This window comes from Felis catus, chromosome A1 (genome assembly GCF_018350175.1).
Source record: "Felis catus isolate Fca126 chromosome A1, F.catus_Fca126_mat1.0, whole genome shotgun sequence".
Taxonomy (NCBI): domain Eukaryota; kingdom Metazoa; phylum Chordata; class Mammalia; order Carnivora; family Felidae; genus Felis; species Felis catus.
The window spans coordinates 136,644,937-136,663,485 of NC_058368.1; the positions used below are offsets into that span (position 1 = coordinate 136,644,937).

At 42.6% G+C, this 18,549-nt stretch overlaps 1 long non-coding RNA gene across 2 annotated transcripts in view; it reads right to left on the reverse strand.

The window, feature by feature from the left end:
- The window catches only part of LOC123386602, a 121,045-nt gene extending 103,070 nt beyond the window's left edge, over positions 1 to 17,975 (reverse strand). For both annotated transcript variants that reach the window (XR_006600727.1, XR_006600726.1), the window contains exons 1-3: positions 17,712 to 17,975; positions 17,456 to 17,618; positions 8,800 to 8,892 (exon numbers count right to left, since the gene is read on the reverse strand). This is a non-coding gene — a long non-coding RNA (uncharacterized LOC123386602). The remainder of the gene's footprint in view (positions 1 to 8,799; positions 8,893 to 17,455; positions 17,619 to 17,711) is intronic.
- Positions 17,976 to 18,549: the final 574 nt, after the last annotated feature.

The following is an 18,549-nucleotide window of genomic DNA, read 5'->3' on the forward strand; positions in this document are numbered from 1 at the left end:
ACTTAGAAAGAGTCTTGAAGAGTCTAGAAGCAACGTGGATGCTCTTGGCATTGGGAGGGCCCTTCATTGTGTGGGCGGTCCATGTACTCCAGGAGGCTGGGCATCCATGACCTTCTGTCACTGAAGATGACCCAAAACACCACCACACATCCAAATATCTCTATGGCCTCCGAATACATCCTTATTAGGAAAGCACCGGATCTGATGCCCAGTGAAAGGAGCTTCAGGAGGCTATAACCTCCCAAGTCTCTCCTGACACAGGGAGGTTGAACCATGGCTTCCAAATGACTCTGAGCCACAAAGAATGGGGTAGACTGGAGGGGTTCTAAGTAACAAGAGAAATAGGGTAAAGGCATGAAACCAGAGGCACAGTTGGCAGAAGAGAAACACCCCCCACTTTAACCTCTGATGGAAAGAGCTAAAGATCTATCCTGAGCGGAGGCAGGGAACTCAGGGAAGACCATGAAAAGGGTTCTGTTTCATGCCTTGTTACGAAACAAGGCATCCACATCAGCCTTTGGCCTTTAGGACTTTAGCTTTGGATGTCATGCATTTTTTAAGGAGGTCAAAGAAAGCCAGTTGTTGGATCTGCTGTGAACATTGAAAGAAATGTGCTCTTGATCTATCAGCATTAAACGCCTCTTGAGATAGAGACTGTCACATCAATTAGACGTGAAACTCCTCTATCTCAGCCTCTCTACATATTTAACGACTTGGAGGGAAAGAAAACTTTCATATTTAGCTAGGATATATATAGTAAACATCCAAAAAACGTTGGGTCTATTTTTAGATGCACATTTCTAGTCTTATCCATAACTGGACAACAATGTAGTGTTTGCCATGCTGAATCAAAATCAGTTCCCCATTTTAAATGGGCAAATGCGCTGCATTTCCAGGTTTGCTTATAGCCATTTTTCATAAGCAAGTTAGTTGCTTGGAAATACATATCTGTGTACTTCCCCCTAACGCTATCCTACCTAAAACTGCTCAAAGAACAAATGCCCAGCTTACAACATTTTTTCTTTCAATTTGTGAGACATAAAACAGTAAAGGCTAACATGGCAGATTGCAAATGCAGGGCCTTGAAAGAACCAACAGATATTCCAGCCCTGGGAGGCTTCCAAGTCTAGATGGAAGGGAGCCCCCAAGTTCTTCTACCCTTTTGTAGAGAAACTGCAACAAATCAGCAAAGGTGTCTAAAGAGGTCTTATTTTCTCCATTCTTTGGGGTCCCCATCGGCTCTAGATGTAGTTTCACTTACATCATCAGCCCAGAGAGACCAACAATAGCAGCAGCACCAGGGACCATTTTACGAATGGTCACCTTTTACCAGGTACTATACTAAATACTTCACAGTCATTATCTCATTTAATCATCCCAACAGCTCAGAGAGGTAGATACTATCCATTTTACAGATGAGGAAACTGAGACATCCATAGGGAAATGGTAGAACACCACATGGAAGTCCTTAGAATACCCACCTTCCATCAGTTTCTGTCTATGGAAGAACGAAGGCAAGAGAACTCCCCCTGGGATCCCGGAGCAAGAGGAGGAGCCACAGATAAATGGAGGGCCTGTATCAGGCTCTGATACCGTGAGCCCCCAGTGCGCCCCCCAAGGTGTATCAAGCTTTCACTTTTTCAACATTCTCCTGCAGGCAGGCTTGCACTGCAGTTTTTGTTGTTGCTGTGGGTTGAGCATCACATAAACTGACCTAGTGAAGAGGAAAGGACTAGCCCCCTAGGTCTGTCCCCTCTTTGCTTTGCTTATTCAGCATGTTTTCCCTGATGTTGGGAGCAGCTGGGGCTAGTGAGCTGGAACCCAAGCAGATCAATACCATGTGCTTATGAGGACATGGTTAACAGAGTACTAATGCTCATCACGGATACATCCAGTATGTCAATCACGGTCGAGAGGTTAAGTGGATTTTTTTTTGCCTAATGTCAGCAGGTCCATCTTATTGGGACATGGGACATTTTCCTGCCTTGCTCACCCAATACAGTTTAAGGGTAGGTAAACAATGCGTTAAATATTTGTAATAATGCTTTACATGCAATGTTTGCATAAAAAATGAAGATCCCATATATGAATATACACATATATATACATGTTATATATGTTATATATATGTTTTATATATATATATATATATATATATATATATATATATATATATATATATATATATTTGAAGCTTTGGACATTTTTCTGATTACATTGTGAGTGAAACATGTTTTAAAAATTGAATGTAGTCTTCATTGTGCTGTAAGGTACCCTGATGCCAAATTTTTTTACAAAACAAAAAATACAGGGGTAACATAATATTTGCTTACATGTTTGCGACATCATTTTTTGTCTTTTGCTTTTTTGTCATCTTTTTCTTAAATGAAGGAACAGCACTGTTGCAATTAATAATACCTTAGGCAAAATTAAATTCCTTTTCCTGGGGTTGAGGTGACCTCCTCATGCAGAAGGGCCCTTCTATGGTGGTAAGCAGACGTGGAGGTCTGAGTCACATACACCATCTTCCCTCCAGACAGTGCCTCCCTTGTCTAAATTGTGCTGGAAGGTATGGTTCTTTGCTCAAGCTAAAAAAAATTTTTGTAGCTCTTTAAGAGCCATGAAAAAAAACAAACAACAACAACAACAAAAACCAAGGAGATGTGCTCAGTAACACTGGGGAAGGAGAACTAATACATTTTTTTTTTCCTGCTAGAAAATTTCCAGCAATGCTTCTCCTCAAAATTAGAGACATTTCACCAAATTTGGCTGAGGTCATTCATGCAAAAATAATAGCTATATGATAGACCATGGGATTCTGTCTCCCTAAAAGACATTACATTTTCAAGAACACTCCTATACAAATGCAAATGCACAGAGAGAGACAGTTTGTCAGATGTCCAGCCACACAGAGAAAACTGCCCTGCTTCTCATTTATTCTCACCTACATTCCTAACAGAGAAAGAAGAATCCTAAGGTCCTGCTGCCAAAGTCATCCCTAGGCTCTGGAAGACACAGGCATAAAGAAGTGAAAAGCCAACAATAACGATGGATTCTCAACTATCTGGAAAGACGAAACCAAGTGGCTACCCCAGGACTAGCGACCTTTTATCCAAAGTCCTCTCCCATGCCCCCCATAAGGTGGAAGGCTGGAGTCAGGGAGCTTGTATAAGACAATGGCCCTTAAAAGGAGCCCACAGATCTGAACTCAGTGCCGATCTATTCAACAAAAAGTGCTGTGTGAAGCCGTAATGCTGGAGTAAGCGGGCAGAACTCATGCTGGTGTGACGTATTTATTGATGAAGTTGTTATCTTTCTGGGGCCTGGCTGACCAGAGATGAACTAGGATCTGTTACATTGGCCTTCCTAACTTTGTATTGTATTAGCTTAAACCAGCTTATTAAATGAACTACAAGATCCTTTGGACACCTTTAAACGGTGGCTGTGCCCATGAATATTTACGAGTGATAAGAATGCAGACAGTAATATGCTTCTAAAGTCTCTCACAAATACATGTGAAAATGCTTCATATACAATGAAAGACTAATAACAAGATGAGAAAATAATATAGACATAGTTAGATAATCTATATCATATCTAGAATACATGATATATACATAGATATATCATATATTACATATTTATTTCTATATTAACATAGATATTAAAGTTCATAGTCATATATATTTATATCTATATATTTGTCTTTATATCTCTGTATTTATAATATATTTATTTAGATAGCTATACACCTATAGATATCATATATCTTATAATAAGATATAAGAAAGAAGAAGATAATATTCTCTATATTTGCTCTTCATAAACAAAAAGGACTGTTACCTACAGGGGATCATTAGGCTCAACCTTGTTACAGAAATTGGGGTTGGAAGGAATTCTGGAACAGACAGACTCATCCTACACAACATAAAGACTGCTACCTGGATGATTCTGACCTACTCTGGACTGTTCTAGGTAATTCAGACAGAAGGTAGCTCACAGGCAGGTGAACCCTGCCTGAGCTGATGTGCAACCCAGAGCCCTGTCCTATTTCCCCTGACACTATGCATCTATGTTCCATCTATGGACCCAGGCTTGGTATTCTCTTCAGAGGGCATCAGTCACATCAGCTCTAGGAGAGGTAGAGTGCTCAAAATCCAAAGTACTTATGGAAAACCCAGTGATCTCTCTGCCAAGTCGTCTTAGCAGGCCTTTAAAAGTCCAGAGAGAACCTTTTCCCTTTCTGGTCCAGTGCCTGCCTGCACATGAGCAAGGACAAGAAACCCATCCTCTACCACATCATTGAGGTCAGGCTTTACTCTTCTTATGGGAAGAAATTTGCAGCCCATAAAACTGATAGCTATCATCTCCTGGCCTGAAGTCCCTTTTAAGAAATTATTTCACTGAAATACATCCTTATTCTCATGACACATATTATGAGTACTTAACCAGCTGCCAGAAACAGCTCATTTCATTGTTGTTTGGAAGACAACGGAAGAGGGTCCATGCCTCAGACAAGGGAAGGCCTATTGCCATAAGGAAGGGAAACAAGTCACCAAATCACATAAAAAGGTGATGTGTTGCTTGAGTTTATGTGTTTTCCTATAACTGTTTTTTTTTTATCAAGATGATTTATTTGTATTATTTTCATTCAACATAATGGATTCTTTAGCCCATCTTTACCTTTACGTGACCTTGGATTTTATGGTATGTTAACTGTGTCAATTACAGAGGCGTTGGATACAAATCACCTCTGGAATAACCCGGATGACAGCATGGCAGTGAGCTGCAGGGAAACAAGGCAGGCTCCTGTGGTTGGGTGGGGGTGGGGAACTCTCACAGGCGTCACAGCCTGTGTGGTGGGGACACCCTTCCCCTGAACTGCTGGGATGGGATGAGAGGGGCACCATCATGCTCCTGCTGACTTTTCCATTTGGTTTCCAGGCCTGCACTTGGGAAAAACAAAATGTGATCCCACCCCTGATCTAGCCTGGGTGTCTCCCAAGGCAAGCTTTATAGCTTGCTTCATTCTCAAGTTCCCCATGTTAATAATTGCCTTCTATTTTCAAAAACGTGCTCCGAGCCATGCCATGTGTCTGTGCTTTACAGGCATTGATTAGCTCATTTAATCCTGACAACCTCCTTGTGAAAGTGGACGGCTTTTATCCCTTTTTACAAATGAGGTGTGTGAGGTATAGAAGCTGCTTTGTTCAAGAACTGGCTGGGATACAAACGGATGCTTGATACTCATGTTAAGCAGAATATTGGAGCTTTTCTTTTCTTTTTTATTCTTTCCTTTTTATTTAATCTTCTTTTTCTCCCCTAAGGCATTACCTTCATCTTCAGCCCTCTCAACTTCAAATATTCAGGACTGGTGTTTAAATTTTCACTGAAAGGAATGACAAGCAACAAACCACCCTGAGCTTCAGTTTCTACATTTATGTCAACATCTGGGGGGTCGGATGCCTTGGTTAGCAGCTGATGCTGGGATGTCGGGAGGAAGATGCAAGGACTTTTGTATATTGCCCAACAAAGGCATCATGACTGAGCCTCTCAGCAATACCGCGATGCATTGAAATAAGGGACATTTAGAAGAGGCTGAGGTCGGGCGGAGGGGGAGGCGGTGGATCTTTTGAGAACAGCAGCCTCTGAGGAGTTTTTAGACACCAGTCAAAGAATCCATTTCCTCCCACAAACATAGACCTTTGAGGGCACATTTTAGCTGTGGCTTCTGAGTGCCTATTTTTATCACTGTCCAGTTATTGATGAACTGGAATGTCTTTTATTTTCCATTGACGAGGTCATCATTTGCTATTTATTTTAGGTTGATAAGATGTTGTGAGAACAAAACTTCACTGCTATATCCATCCGTGAAACAGAAAAGAACAATTAGGAAGCTCTTTGATTTATCCCCAGACTGTTAACTGATAAAGATGGTTGCATTCTTGTTTTGATTTTTTTTTTTTTTTTTGGTAGGACTTTATAATATCAAGAATCTCAGATTTGGAAAAAAAAAAAAGAGTTCATCATTTGCATCTGCTGTGTGGAGATTTGCATTTTGGAACTATTTTGCTCGGCATCGGGGCTATGTGAGCTGCTGCAATTATGTGTCCTCCTGCCCTCCCTTCTCCAGAGGGCAAGGATTTCTGCCCAGAAGGACTGACCAGCCATATTCACAAGTTCAGGCCATGTTACTGCTCAGCCCCTGCTAGAGGAAGTCCCAGAGCAACTTCCTGAGCGCTACCCTGATCCCTGCCACCCCAGGGACAAGGGAGGACTGGCAATCATTACAGTAATTCAGAAAGATGGTTTGGGATCTAGCTGGACTTCTTGCAAAGCTTTCAGTCACCATCGTCCCCTCTCCAGGGAAAACTTAATGAATGATTCAGAAAACAAACGTTCTTTATTCAAGGATCAAGACACTGTGCTTGTTACAATGTGTGTAACCCTTCATGTTAATTTTGCTACCAGAAAGAAACTTCTCAGAGCCAATACTTGCAATGAGAAATTAAGATGGAATGTTGCCCCATGGTCAGTTTTTTTCTAAGGAAAGGCACACAGGGCATGTAGAAGCACCTGAATTTTAGGGCCAGAAGCTAGATTTGAATTCTAGCATAAAAAAATGTAGGTTTTCCAAAGGCCATGATTAATCATAATTTATTTTTAAGTTTTGAATAAGGAATACAGTCACATGGGTCAACATTTTTAAAAATATAGAGTCAAAGTCTCCCACCTACCCTGTGTCTTAGTCACTCAATTTTCTTCTTTCTTGTGCATCCTTCCAGAGATGTTTTATGCATATACAAATATATATTTATTCCCGTTTCCCCCCCTAAAATAGTGGCATGTTATGTTCAGTGCTTTGCTTATCTTCATTTTACATTATATTTTAGAAATTTTTTGATACTGGTACAAAAACAGCCTTCTCTTTTTCATGGCCACATAATATTCCACTAAGTGAACATACTATTTTACTGTCCCCTAATGTGTTGGCCAACAATTTTCCATTAAAATCTGGACTAATCACTGAGAACAACTGAGAATCTATTTGGAGGTATTTAAAAATGAGATAAGTTCTCATCATATAGTAGTTTGAATAGTACCCATGAAAGAGGTCCCCTGAGAGTTCATTTTGAATATTCCATCATCTGTGGACTGCAGAATCCTGCACAGTAGGCCATAAGGCACTGGGCAGTTACCACAAAAGAGTCACCCACTTTTCTGGCATTAAAAAAAAATGAATGCAAAAACATTAATAAATAGTATTTCATAACTTAGATATATACTCATGTGTGCTTAAATGAGGGTTATCCAATATTTGCTTTTAAATCATTAGAGTTAATGTATTAAAATAGAAAACACTTTTGACATCTGCTCTGTTCTGTCACTGCACTTAACTGGGGTAACACTCCCTTTGCCTGATACTGTGCATTTCAAATACAGTAGAAAAGGATTAATTGCCTTCTAATTCAAAGCTTGAAAGACTCAAACTGAAGCTATAGTGATTAACTTTAAACAACATTTGAATTCTATTTAATTAGAGTCTTCAAATCCATTTTCCTCAGTTTTGGAGCTACATTATTTATATCACTGACATAGTAACATCTATTTTTGGTAGGTCTTGGGCCTATGCTCCATCGGCCTTGTTGTGAGAACAAAGGCTCGTGGAACAGGTGCTCAGGCCAAAAAAGACAATGTGATTGTGGGAAGTGGCAGCAGGTGGCACAACTTATCTCCCTGAGATGCAGCGTGGAGAGTTTGACTTGATATAAATTACCGGGATGAACTGCTGGGTTGGGTTCTCAGTGAGAACATGGCGGGTGGCCCTTCTTACAGAACCTACTTTTAGGAAGGATCCTATGAAGTAACCGAATGGTACACTGGCCATTCAGAGACCGGCCAAGAGGCTGAGTTGCCTGTTTGCTGGGATTCCTTTACTGATGACAGTGGGTATGGATGAGACAGGATGTGGATGGCACCTAACTTTCTATCACTGTAGGCCCCCTGGCAGGCACACACGAGGTGCGTCACATGTGCTTACAGAAATGAGCTATTCTCAGCAACCTTCCTGTGGACATGAGAGTAAAGAAGTTCATGGATGTTTACCATGTATTGTCAAGCAGGGAAAGAGATAAACAAACCAGGGTACAATATGGGGGACTTATTAGGACCCCTCCCTTGCACAGCCCATTCCAAGACCCCGTACATGTTTGTTTCTGTCATTTTGAAATATTTTCTTAAAGAAAACCTACAAATTTTAGAAGTTTCAGATACACAAAATCTATATTCACTTTGGTTGTATAATAGCATATAAATATGATTCCTTTTTTAAAATGGAAAATTATGGGGCACCTGGGTGGCTTAGTTATTTAAGTATCCAACTCTTGATTTTGGCTCAGGTCATGGTCTCAATGGTTTGTGGATTTGAGCCCCATGGTGGGCTCTATCCTTCTTGGAATTCTCTCTCTCTCCCTCTCTCTCTGCCTCTCGCCTCTTGTCCTCTCTCTCCCACTCACTCTCTCTACTCTCTCTCCCTCCCTCTCTCAAAAAAAAAGAAACTTAAAAAATGGAAATTATTTCCACTCTTATGGAAAATTCTAAAAATTAGAATAACATATATATGCAACACACACACAAGTTAGGGGGGAAATTTTATCAAAAATATTAAAACTTTTTTTCTCTGAAGGTGATTCTTTATTTGCTATTTTCTACTCTACTAGAATAGCAAGTGAATTAATGCCATGTTAAAACTTACACCTGTCCCCCCATATAAAGGAGTATCCCTTTGAACTCACTAACCTTTTCATGACTGTTATTTGCAAGCGATGTTTCTCCCCATCCAGCACTGGAAATGAAATTGTCTTTTCAGGTTTCTTGCAATCCTAACTCTAACTGGGGAAGAAAAAAATATATATGAGCAAAACTGTCTCCCCCTGAATTACAAGCTTCATATTCACAGAAGGATGCACATCCATTATTTGGCAGGTTTTTGCATGAAGTCGGTCAATATGTCAAGAGTTTCTCTCTCCCCCATGCCCTGGTGTCTTCTCTAAGCCCCTCACATCTCCTCAACTACACAGTCACACTCTGTCTTCCACCCCCAGTGTCTTTAGCCAAGCTGACTCACACCTTGTACCATCACCTGGTAAGGAATTTGAAATCTGAAACTCTGGGGTGTTAAGAGGATAGGTGACCTTCAGGTCTCTGTCCACAAAACTCAGGACAGCAGAGGCTGTGATCCCTGAGTTTAAGTCTCCATTAGAGCATCTTAGAATTTCTTTCACCTGCAAAAGCTGGTCACAAGTGTCAAGCCCTGCTCTTGCTCCCTCTCTTACACTCTCATACTCAGAACCTTTAGACTATTCCTCCTGTCCCACTGCATCCTGGACGATGGAGGGCAGGGATAGATAGGGAGGCAGTAAATTAACTTTATCCTGGGGGCACCACACTTGTCCTGCCATGTTCTCTGTGATCCTCCAAGAAGACCACAGGAAAAAAGACCACACTGTGAGTAGGTGGCTGAGGTCTTGGTGGGTTTGACTAGGAGAGAAACTAAGGGTTAGGAGCTGACTTGGGGACCACAGCATGTATCTCTAGAAATATCATTAATTTATTCTCTTCACTAACTCAGTTTTTCAAGCATTCAATAGATACATATCATGTTCTTACTATGTGCCAAGAACTGTTTTTTTTTAATGTTTATTCATTTTTGAGAGACAGGGAGAGACGGAGTGTGAGCGGGGGAGGGGCAGAGAGGGAAATTCAAAGAATTCAAAGCAGGCTCCAGGCTCTGAGCTGTCAGCACAGAGCCCGATGTGGGGCTTGAACCCATGAACCGTGAGATCATGACCCGAGTCGAAGTCGGACGCTCAACTGACTGAACCAACCAGGTGCCAACCAAACAAAGGTGAAAGGAAAATAACCTTGCATTTAGGTATTCACAATATGGTGAGATAATATGCTAGTCATTTTTAGTAGAGTTATAATTTTTCTAAAAATAGGAAGACATAAATACATATACCCCAAAATACAGAGTAGCTGTCTTTTAACTTTCTAATAAAATTCAGTTACAATTAGGTGTATGCCTCAAAAATATTAGCATGGCTGGACACTCCAGCTCAGCTTACCATGGGTGCCAGCCCCCAGTAGAAGAGGAGAGAAAGCATAGCATTAGTCCAAAAAAATCTAAGTTCTTCTGCAAAATAAAACACTTAAAATGGTGACAGGTACACAGTAAGCACTATGTAAGTGTCAACCGTCATCATCATCATCATCATGTTCTTCATCATTATTTTAAGCAAATGGGGCAGCAAATGCTAAGGTCTGGGGTAAGAGAGAGCATGACATGTTTAAGGGGCTGAAAGGAACTTGGTAGAGACATAGGATGCTGAGATACTGGGTGGGACAGACAGGTAGGGGACTGACCATGGGGACTGTTGGCCATGGGGGTGCCACTAATAGATCCTCAGTGTCCTCCACCTCCTCCCTAACTTAGGGTCTGACTATGATTCCCCTTGACTTCTAATGTTACTTGGCATGCCTGCTTCCCCTGTACTTATTCTACCATATCCTGGACACAGATGTCATAGATTCCCAACATCCCTAAAGTAGGACTCTCATCTGATCATTCCTTTACTCAAACACCTTCAGTAGATGCCCACTGTCCAAGGAATCAGCCAACTGTCTCAAGGTGCACGTGAGCACGCCTCTACACCCATCCACACGAGGCCATTTGCTTCCACAAGCCTCTATGCCTTCAGCACCCTCCCTAAACGCCCATCTCAATCTTTTGAAATCTGGACATTTTCAAAGCTCTTCTCAATGCTCCCTCTTCTGTGAAGGCTTTTCTTAGACTGCAGAGAATCTAAGTCCTCCCATCTCTAAATCCCCACTTTGTACTCCCACCAAGGTGATTTGTTACCCTGTGCACTTGCTCGTTTCTCTGCACAAGCTCATAAGCTCTCTGAAGTCTTCCCTTCATGGAGCACTTTTTACAATGAGTATTCTGTAGAATACACACTTTAGCAAACGCAATGGGAAGAAATGGAACCAGACCCCAGGATGGGGTTTCCCATGTCCACATCACTCTAGCCTCCTTTGCTTTTTGGTGGGTTGTGCCTGGGAGTCCTGTGTAGACAGTGAGGAAGAGGGTGAGTACCCAGGGCAGACCAGTGGCTATGGCCATGCTCCAGTCCACCAGGCTGATCACTAAGTCCAAGGAAATAGGCCAAGATGTGTTTCAGTATAATAAAAACCTCTAGTCATTAAGGCCATAGGTTGGAAACATGATGGGTGAAAAAAGATAACTCCATGACTAGAGGTAAATCAAATTATTTCCTTTCCTTTTCTTTCTCCATTCCTTCCTTCCTTCTGCTGACAAATATCTCTGTTAGGTGGTTAAGAGCCCTTGGCCCAATGCCTCTCAGCCCACCTAGATACTCTGGTTTGTCACGTTTCCCTGCTTAATTACCATTATCAACTTTCTAGATTTTTGTAAACTCAACACACTGAATAATGAGGTTAATAAAACCAGTGAACTCCTTTGCCATGTACACAAACTATTTCTATAAAAATGTCAAATGTATTATTAGCTCAGATTAAATCATCTTTTCTTGTATCTTATAATTTTTTTCTAATGAACCTATTGGCTTTCTAGTGAGGGCTTTACTTACTCGGTGTTAAGATTTTAATTCCTCTGGACTTGATTAGAGCCTATATATTTATAGCTTCTAACATTTCTGCACTGAATAATTTCCCCAGTGGATATGCATCTGTAATTCAACAAATCAGACAGCCTGAAGCCCCCAGCAGAAGCAATGACTAGCTCTGGCCAACTCTGGACTCTGAGACACCCACTTAATCTAAAAAAGCATCTAGTAGCTTTGCGCAGTGGCAGGATCATAGCCAATGAGGCTTATCCAAGGTGCAATTATGGCTAATTAAAAAAGCTCCTATTCATTCTTACAGCTTGCAGGGTTGTCAGAAGACTAAAAAACACAAAATACTCAAATACTGGTTATTTTTAAATAAAAAGATCAGTCTTTAAAATTGGGGCACCTGGGTGGCTCAGTCAGTTAAGTGTCTGGCTTAGGTCACGATCTCAGAGTTCGTGAGTTCGAGCCCCACATCCGGCTCTGTGCTGACAGAGCCTGGAGCCTACTTTGCATTCTGTGTGTGGCTCTCTCTCTCTGCCCTTCCCTGCTTGTGCTCTCTCTCTCTCTCTCTCAAAAATAAATGAACATTTAAAAAAAATTTTTAATTGCATCTCTTTATTCAACAAACATTTATTGAGGGCTTCTTACGGGCCAGAGTGTACATAAGCATCAGGGATACAAACTATCAGCCAGAATTCATTCCTAGATCCCCCAGCCTCCTGACACTCATTCACTAACAGGGGCAGACAGATGTTTAGCCAGCTTTTTATATGGTCTTCAAGAGCATATAAAAATTAGCAATAGGTGAGGTTGTTTTAGAATAAATAGGCTCAATCAAAAGACATTTTCTACAAACGGAGTTCATTTAGAGTGCAAAAGAACCCTAGAGGCAAAAGATACTTTTTGCTCTCATTTGGGGTACAAGCTGACCCTGAAAAATAGCAAATCCTTTGAACTGAATAGCTGTACTATTTAACAGCATGCCAAGAAAGTAAAAACAAGCAACACTGAAGGTCAAAAACAGGGGTGTGGAAAAGCAGAGCACGGATAAATCAGGGTTATTTCACGGAGAAAATCAGTGATGACCACGTGTTCTGGGTTTAATGAAAGATCTAAATGCAGAGCCCATAAGAACTCTAAAGTAGCCTGAAATTTATTAAACAGCTCAGGTTCTACTGAACTGTGACCAACACAAGAGCCTGGAAATGCGTACTTTGCTTACACTTTCTGCAGCTGACTGCTATGCTCAATCTAGAAATAACTTCCAAGTATGGGCTGGCTGACCAGGAAGCTCTAAAACTGCACTGACTTCCATGGTGATTCCATCATCAAGGCATAGTGAGGACTTAGTCACATCCAACATTGGACCCAGTCCAACGAGAAAATGAGGTTAAGAGAATCAAGCCCCAGTGCCCAAGGCTTGCAGAAGGTGCTAATTGGATAACACGGGCGATGTTCTCAGCATCTCCTGGAACTATCGCTAACATCTACTGAGCACCTACCATGTACCTGATGCGGCTAGACACTTCAGATGTTTTTTAGTATCATTCAATATTCATGTGAATTAAGTACTATTATCACCCCATTTTAGAGAGAAGGAAACTAAGGCACAGAGAGGTTAAGCAACCTGTCTTTGCCCATTTTAGCTGCTGAGTCCAAGAACGGGAATGAACTCAGCCTCTGTAACCCCTGAGCTGCAGGGGGTGGATGTTCCCTTCCAAAGACTACATTTTACACCCTGGGAAGAAAGACACGCTTCTTGCAACATTTACCCCGCTGTTCACCCTACCAACTTGAACTTTTTTGTGATTAGGTTGTTAGTGTGAAATACCGTGTGAAAAAACTGATCGATTCTCCCTCCGAAAGTGGAGCTACAGCTAGGTAAAAGTCAGGGCAGGAAGCTTTATCAGAAGCCAAGTAAAATAAGGATAAAAACATGGGCAGAGGCAGAAGCCCTCAGAAAAGGGTCATCAGGAATCAGCAAAGCAGTTCAAACACTGGCGTAACCAATCAGCTTAATTCCTAGCGCACAAGGGCCAAGGGGAGATTTGGAGCGAAGGGTGACACGGGCTAGCTAACTTCAGAATTATGGGATCACAGGGAATGTTGAGGAGAGAGGTCATTCCAGAAACGTGCTCAGGGTCCAAGGTTGGGAAGAAAGAGGTACAAAATGACTTCAGGGAGGGGCGCTTGGGTGGCTCAGTCCGTTAAGTGTCTGACTCTTGGTTTCGGCCGAGGTCATTATCTCACGAGATCAAGCCCTGTGTCAGGCTGCACGCTGAGCGTGAAGCCTGCTTGAGATTCTCTCTCCTTCTCCCTCTGCCCATCCCCCTCGCGTGCATGCACACACACACTCTGTCTCTACAAAAATAAACAATTTTAAAAAATGAGGCTACAAAAGGAGAAAGGACCAGGCATGACCAGAGTCCAAGAAAAACGCATCAGCCAGCACTGAAGCAGGCCACCCAGCCTTCCTGGGGTAACTGTCACCAGACAGCTTCCCTCCAGGACCGGTACCACTGCTGATTCCATCACCTGATTCAGAGGGAGAGGAGGCCTGCGTGGTGGGCAGGAGCTAGGATTTAGGTTAAAAGACAGAAAACACTGTCTTCCATTCAAAATTCAGAATTGCTTATAGTAAGCAAATCGCCTACCAAAGCACCTACTTGGGAGCTAATGGGTACTTCGGGGTATGTGGAGGGAGGTGAACAGGGTAATAAGCAAAACGAGGAAAATGAAGCCCCAACTTTTAGAAGAGTTCTTGGTGTTAACCCTGTGTCTATAAAACGACACTTTGCTGGGAAAGCTCTGAGAATGCATAGAGTAGGGATGGAAGATTAGTATCCAAAAGGTGGTTCCTCTCGCTGTCCTTAAGTTCATTCTCCTCTAACATCTACAGGGTACAGGGGAAGCCAGGTAGGGTACGGGGGCCTGCTGGGTACCCTGCATGCACCTACTGCTAATACGATGCATGGGAGTTGACTGAATGAAGAGCTAGAGGGTGCTTGGCCTAGGATTAGAGACCGCCTCATTTGCAGGAATCTTTCCTCTTCGTTGGGGCTTCAGGTCAGATTAACACTGAAGGGCCCTGTTCAAGTTGAGAGACTAGCACCCAGGCCCCCCTGACCCCCTCCCCTAGGTTAGCCTGCATGGAAATCACTAACCTGGATGTATTTATGTTCTAGATTCCCCCCTGGGACAATTGGACTGACCCGTAACGCTTGCTTCTACATGTATTGTATAGTCCACGACTATTCACTTGTTAATGCACTGGCTGGATGGGGTGAGCAAGTGTGGAAAGTTATAGGTAGAAGCTCTGGAGCCAGTGGAATCCCAATACTGTGCGACCTTGATGGCACTGCTCCCAAGCCTCGGCTTCCTCACGTGGAAGATAGGTTAATGAAAGCATACACTGCATGATTCCACCCCAGCTGACCTTCTCAGCTTTATTTCACATCATGTTCTCCCTCCCCTGTGTTCATCAGACACAGCTGAGCTGCCCTTCTTCCTGTTTCTCAAATGCATCAAGCTCAATCTCATCTCAGAGCTTCTGGAAGCCTCTCCCCTCAGTTATTCCCAAGGCTGGCTCCTTTATACACTGTGGATCTCATTCAGAAATAACCCTTCGGAGAAACCTTTCTTGGCCAAGGAATTTCAAGTAACTTCTCCTCCCAGTTCAGGTTCCCTTCTTTATTCTGATCTATTATCATCACAAAATTTGCCACTCTTTGAAATAACCTGAAATGTTTATGCATTTTGTTTTGCACTGACTCAGTGAGGACTTCCCTATCTCCTTATCTGAAATTGCGCCCTATACCTCCCCTATTCCTCTTTCCTTAGTACTTATGTATAACGTACTATATAATTTACTGATTTCTTTGTTGTCTGTCTTTTCCCCACGAGAATGTAGCTCTGTGACAGCAGATATTTTTGTTTGTTTGGGTCACTGCTGTATTCCTAGCACACACTTGGCACCTAATAGGTAATCAATAACATTTACTGCGTGGAAGAATCCATTCGTTCAGTTCTGTCTCCCTGGAAGGTAAGCACTCCCAGAGCAAGTACTTCATCATCCTGTTTACTGTTGCATCCCAGTAACAATTACATAATGGCACCCAAGAAATATCTTTTCAGTGCATGTGTGGCACGCATTTCATAGGGATATTTGAAGATTAAAATGAGAGTGTCCTGATAAACTTGGTGTAACTGCCACACACAGTAAGAGTTCAGTAAAAATTAAGCTGTATTTACTATTACAAACTGAGCTTTTGGCATTGAGTCTAGAAAATGTCCTGTCCTTTCTTGATTTAGGCTTCAGAGCCAGGGACACCTCCTATTTGTGCCCTGAGAAGGTACACCTGCTTCTGGTTCACTATGGTCAAGGCAGGATGGGGCCCCTAAAATTTTACCCTGGTCTAGGAAAAACGTTCTCTCTTCATTATTCTCTCACTGTAAAACAGATCTTTTTGTTGAGTCGACCAGGAAAGCCAAGGCTCAACTGACAACTGCTATGAGAAAGTATATCAAAGTCAAGGTTTGGGCATTTCAAACCAGCTAATAGCCCCTCATCCCTTAGAAATGTGACTGGCTTTTAGTTCAAGATGGATCTAATAGGAATTTATTCATGTTAGACGCATCCTGGTTTTCCCAGTGGTATTTCCACCTGTTTCGACTCCTGGGGCTATTTGGTTTTAGTGAATGGCTCTATTTTCCTATGCCTGGTGGAAATGCATGGAAGCGGAGGAGCTGTCTGGCATGAAGGCCAGTAGCTTTAGAGCAGTGCCTGATTTTCTCAAGAGAGAGAAGCCCAGATTCAGGCCTATATCCTTTAGGTTACCACTGTGAAGAGTATTTCTTGGAAATGGGAAGCCATGTTTGAGCTTTGAGTCCCATATTTAGGAGACTCCTCAGACACATCCTATCCCCAAAAGGAGTTTAACAATATGAAGACCTGGTGAAACTATTTGAGGTGTGAAAATCGCACAGCAGCCTTCAAAATGGCAGCCTTCAAAAACCTACCTTTCCGGGGCGCCTGGGTGGCTCAGTCAGTTAAGCGTCTGACTTCGGCTCAGGTCATGATCTTGTGGTTCGTGGGTTCAAGTCCCGTGTCAGGCTCTGTGCTGACAGCTTAGAGCCTGGAGCCTGCTTCAGATTCTGTCTCCCTCTCTCTGCCCCTCCCGGTCTCCCTGTCCCTACCGGCTCATGCTCTCTCTCCCTTCAAAAATAAATAAACATTAAAAATTAAAAAACAACAACAAAACAGCCTACCTTTCAGCTGATTTTAAGTATTTGTTGGGACTTCAAAGGGCACCTTAAACCCTTGGTGAATTCCATACCCCAAAGCTCAGCGACTGCCTGTCGACAATCCTGTTCTCCCCAATGTGGACACACTCAGAGGCGAGGAGAACGAGGGCAAGTTCCCCATCAGGCTAACTGGTTGCAATCAGTTGCCTGAAACTACCCCCACCACATCTCCAGAGCCTCGGAAGTACGGTGGCAAGCAAGATTTGTATTCTTTAATGCTGTGTTCCTGCAGTAGCAAATTTCTGGGCAAGAATGGAATCTCCCCGCACAGCACCTCGCCCTTATGCGGTTGTGGGGGAGGGGGCGGACACGTGCCAAGACCCTTATTGGACGCCAAAAACCACGGAGAGCACTGAATCCAATACCGGCATAACTACGATGGAGGTTAGTTTATAAATTCAGCAGAGTAAGAGATTACCAACAACAATAAGAAGAACAATTGTAAGAATATATCGTGATAAAACTTATGTGAATGCGGTCTCTCTTACTATACTCACCACCTTCGGACGAAGGGAGAAGATAAACGGCTACGTGATAAGATGACGTAGGTGAATGATGTAAGCACTGAGACTTGGCGATAGGCTACTAATTGTCCTTCTGATGATTCCTCAAAGGGAGGCTCATCCACACCTGAAGAGCATTTGGCGCAGGTAACTGAAACTGGGGAAAGAGAAACTGCGGCTAAAGAGAGACTACTTTATTTGTCTGGCATCCTTACGCCGAGTGCCCTCTGAATTGGCCAGTGCTGCTCACCTGACTAGCCAGCTCCTCCACCCCTGGGTTTGCACGGCTTCACTGCAGACTTCAAAGCTAGGATCTGGACTTTCACAGCTTCACCATTCCAGAGACCTCCAGGCTCGAGGAAATGGAAATTGATGACCTCTCCCAAGCACTGGGGAGTCCCTCCACTGGTTAAAGCAAAGGCTGGGGCGCCTGGGTGACTCAGTGGGTTGAGCACCTGGCCCTTGATTTGGGCTCAGGACATGACTTCTCTGGTTCGTGGGGTTGAGCCCTGCACAGGGCTCTGCACGGACGTTGTGGAGCCTGCTTGGGTTTCTTTTCTCTCTCTCTCTCTCTCTCTCTCCCTCTCTCTCTCTCTCTCTCTCTCTCTCTCTCTCTCTCTCTCCCCCTCCTTTGCTTGCACGCTCTCTCTCAAAATAAATTAACTTAAAAAATATCCTGATCAAATGCAGCTTTACTATTAAAAAAAAAAAAAAAAGCAAAGGCTAGATAGAGCCCAGCTGCCTTTCACTCTTTGTCAGATTGGCTAGTTAATTACACCTTTAACTCAGAAGTTTTCTCCTCCTTCAAACCTGAAAGCTGGTCAATTTCCCCTTCCCTTGTAACATCCTGGGGTTACCACTGCAAGCAAAGATTTGTGATGGGCAGGTTTCTTTCTCTATTTCTCTACTGCATAAGAAAGATGTGAGAAGTGATGTAATGAACTACCTTGTAAATGCTGTTAAATACATTTATTTTATCTGAAAAGAAATGTTTGTTGCTGCTTGCTGTCCATAAACTTAGAAGTCACTTTCAGTATTTTATGAGCACATCTTTCAGCTCTGATATACCTCAAATAGTAACCTTCTCT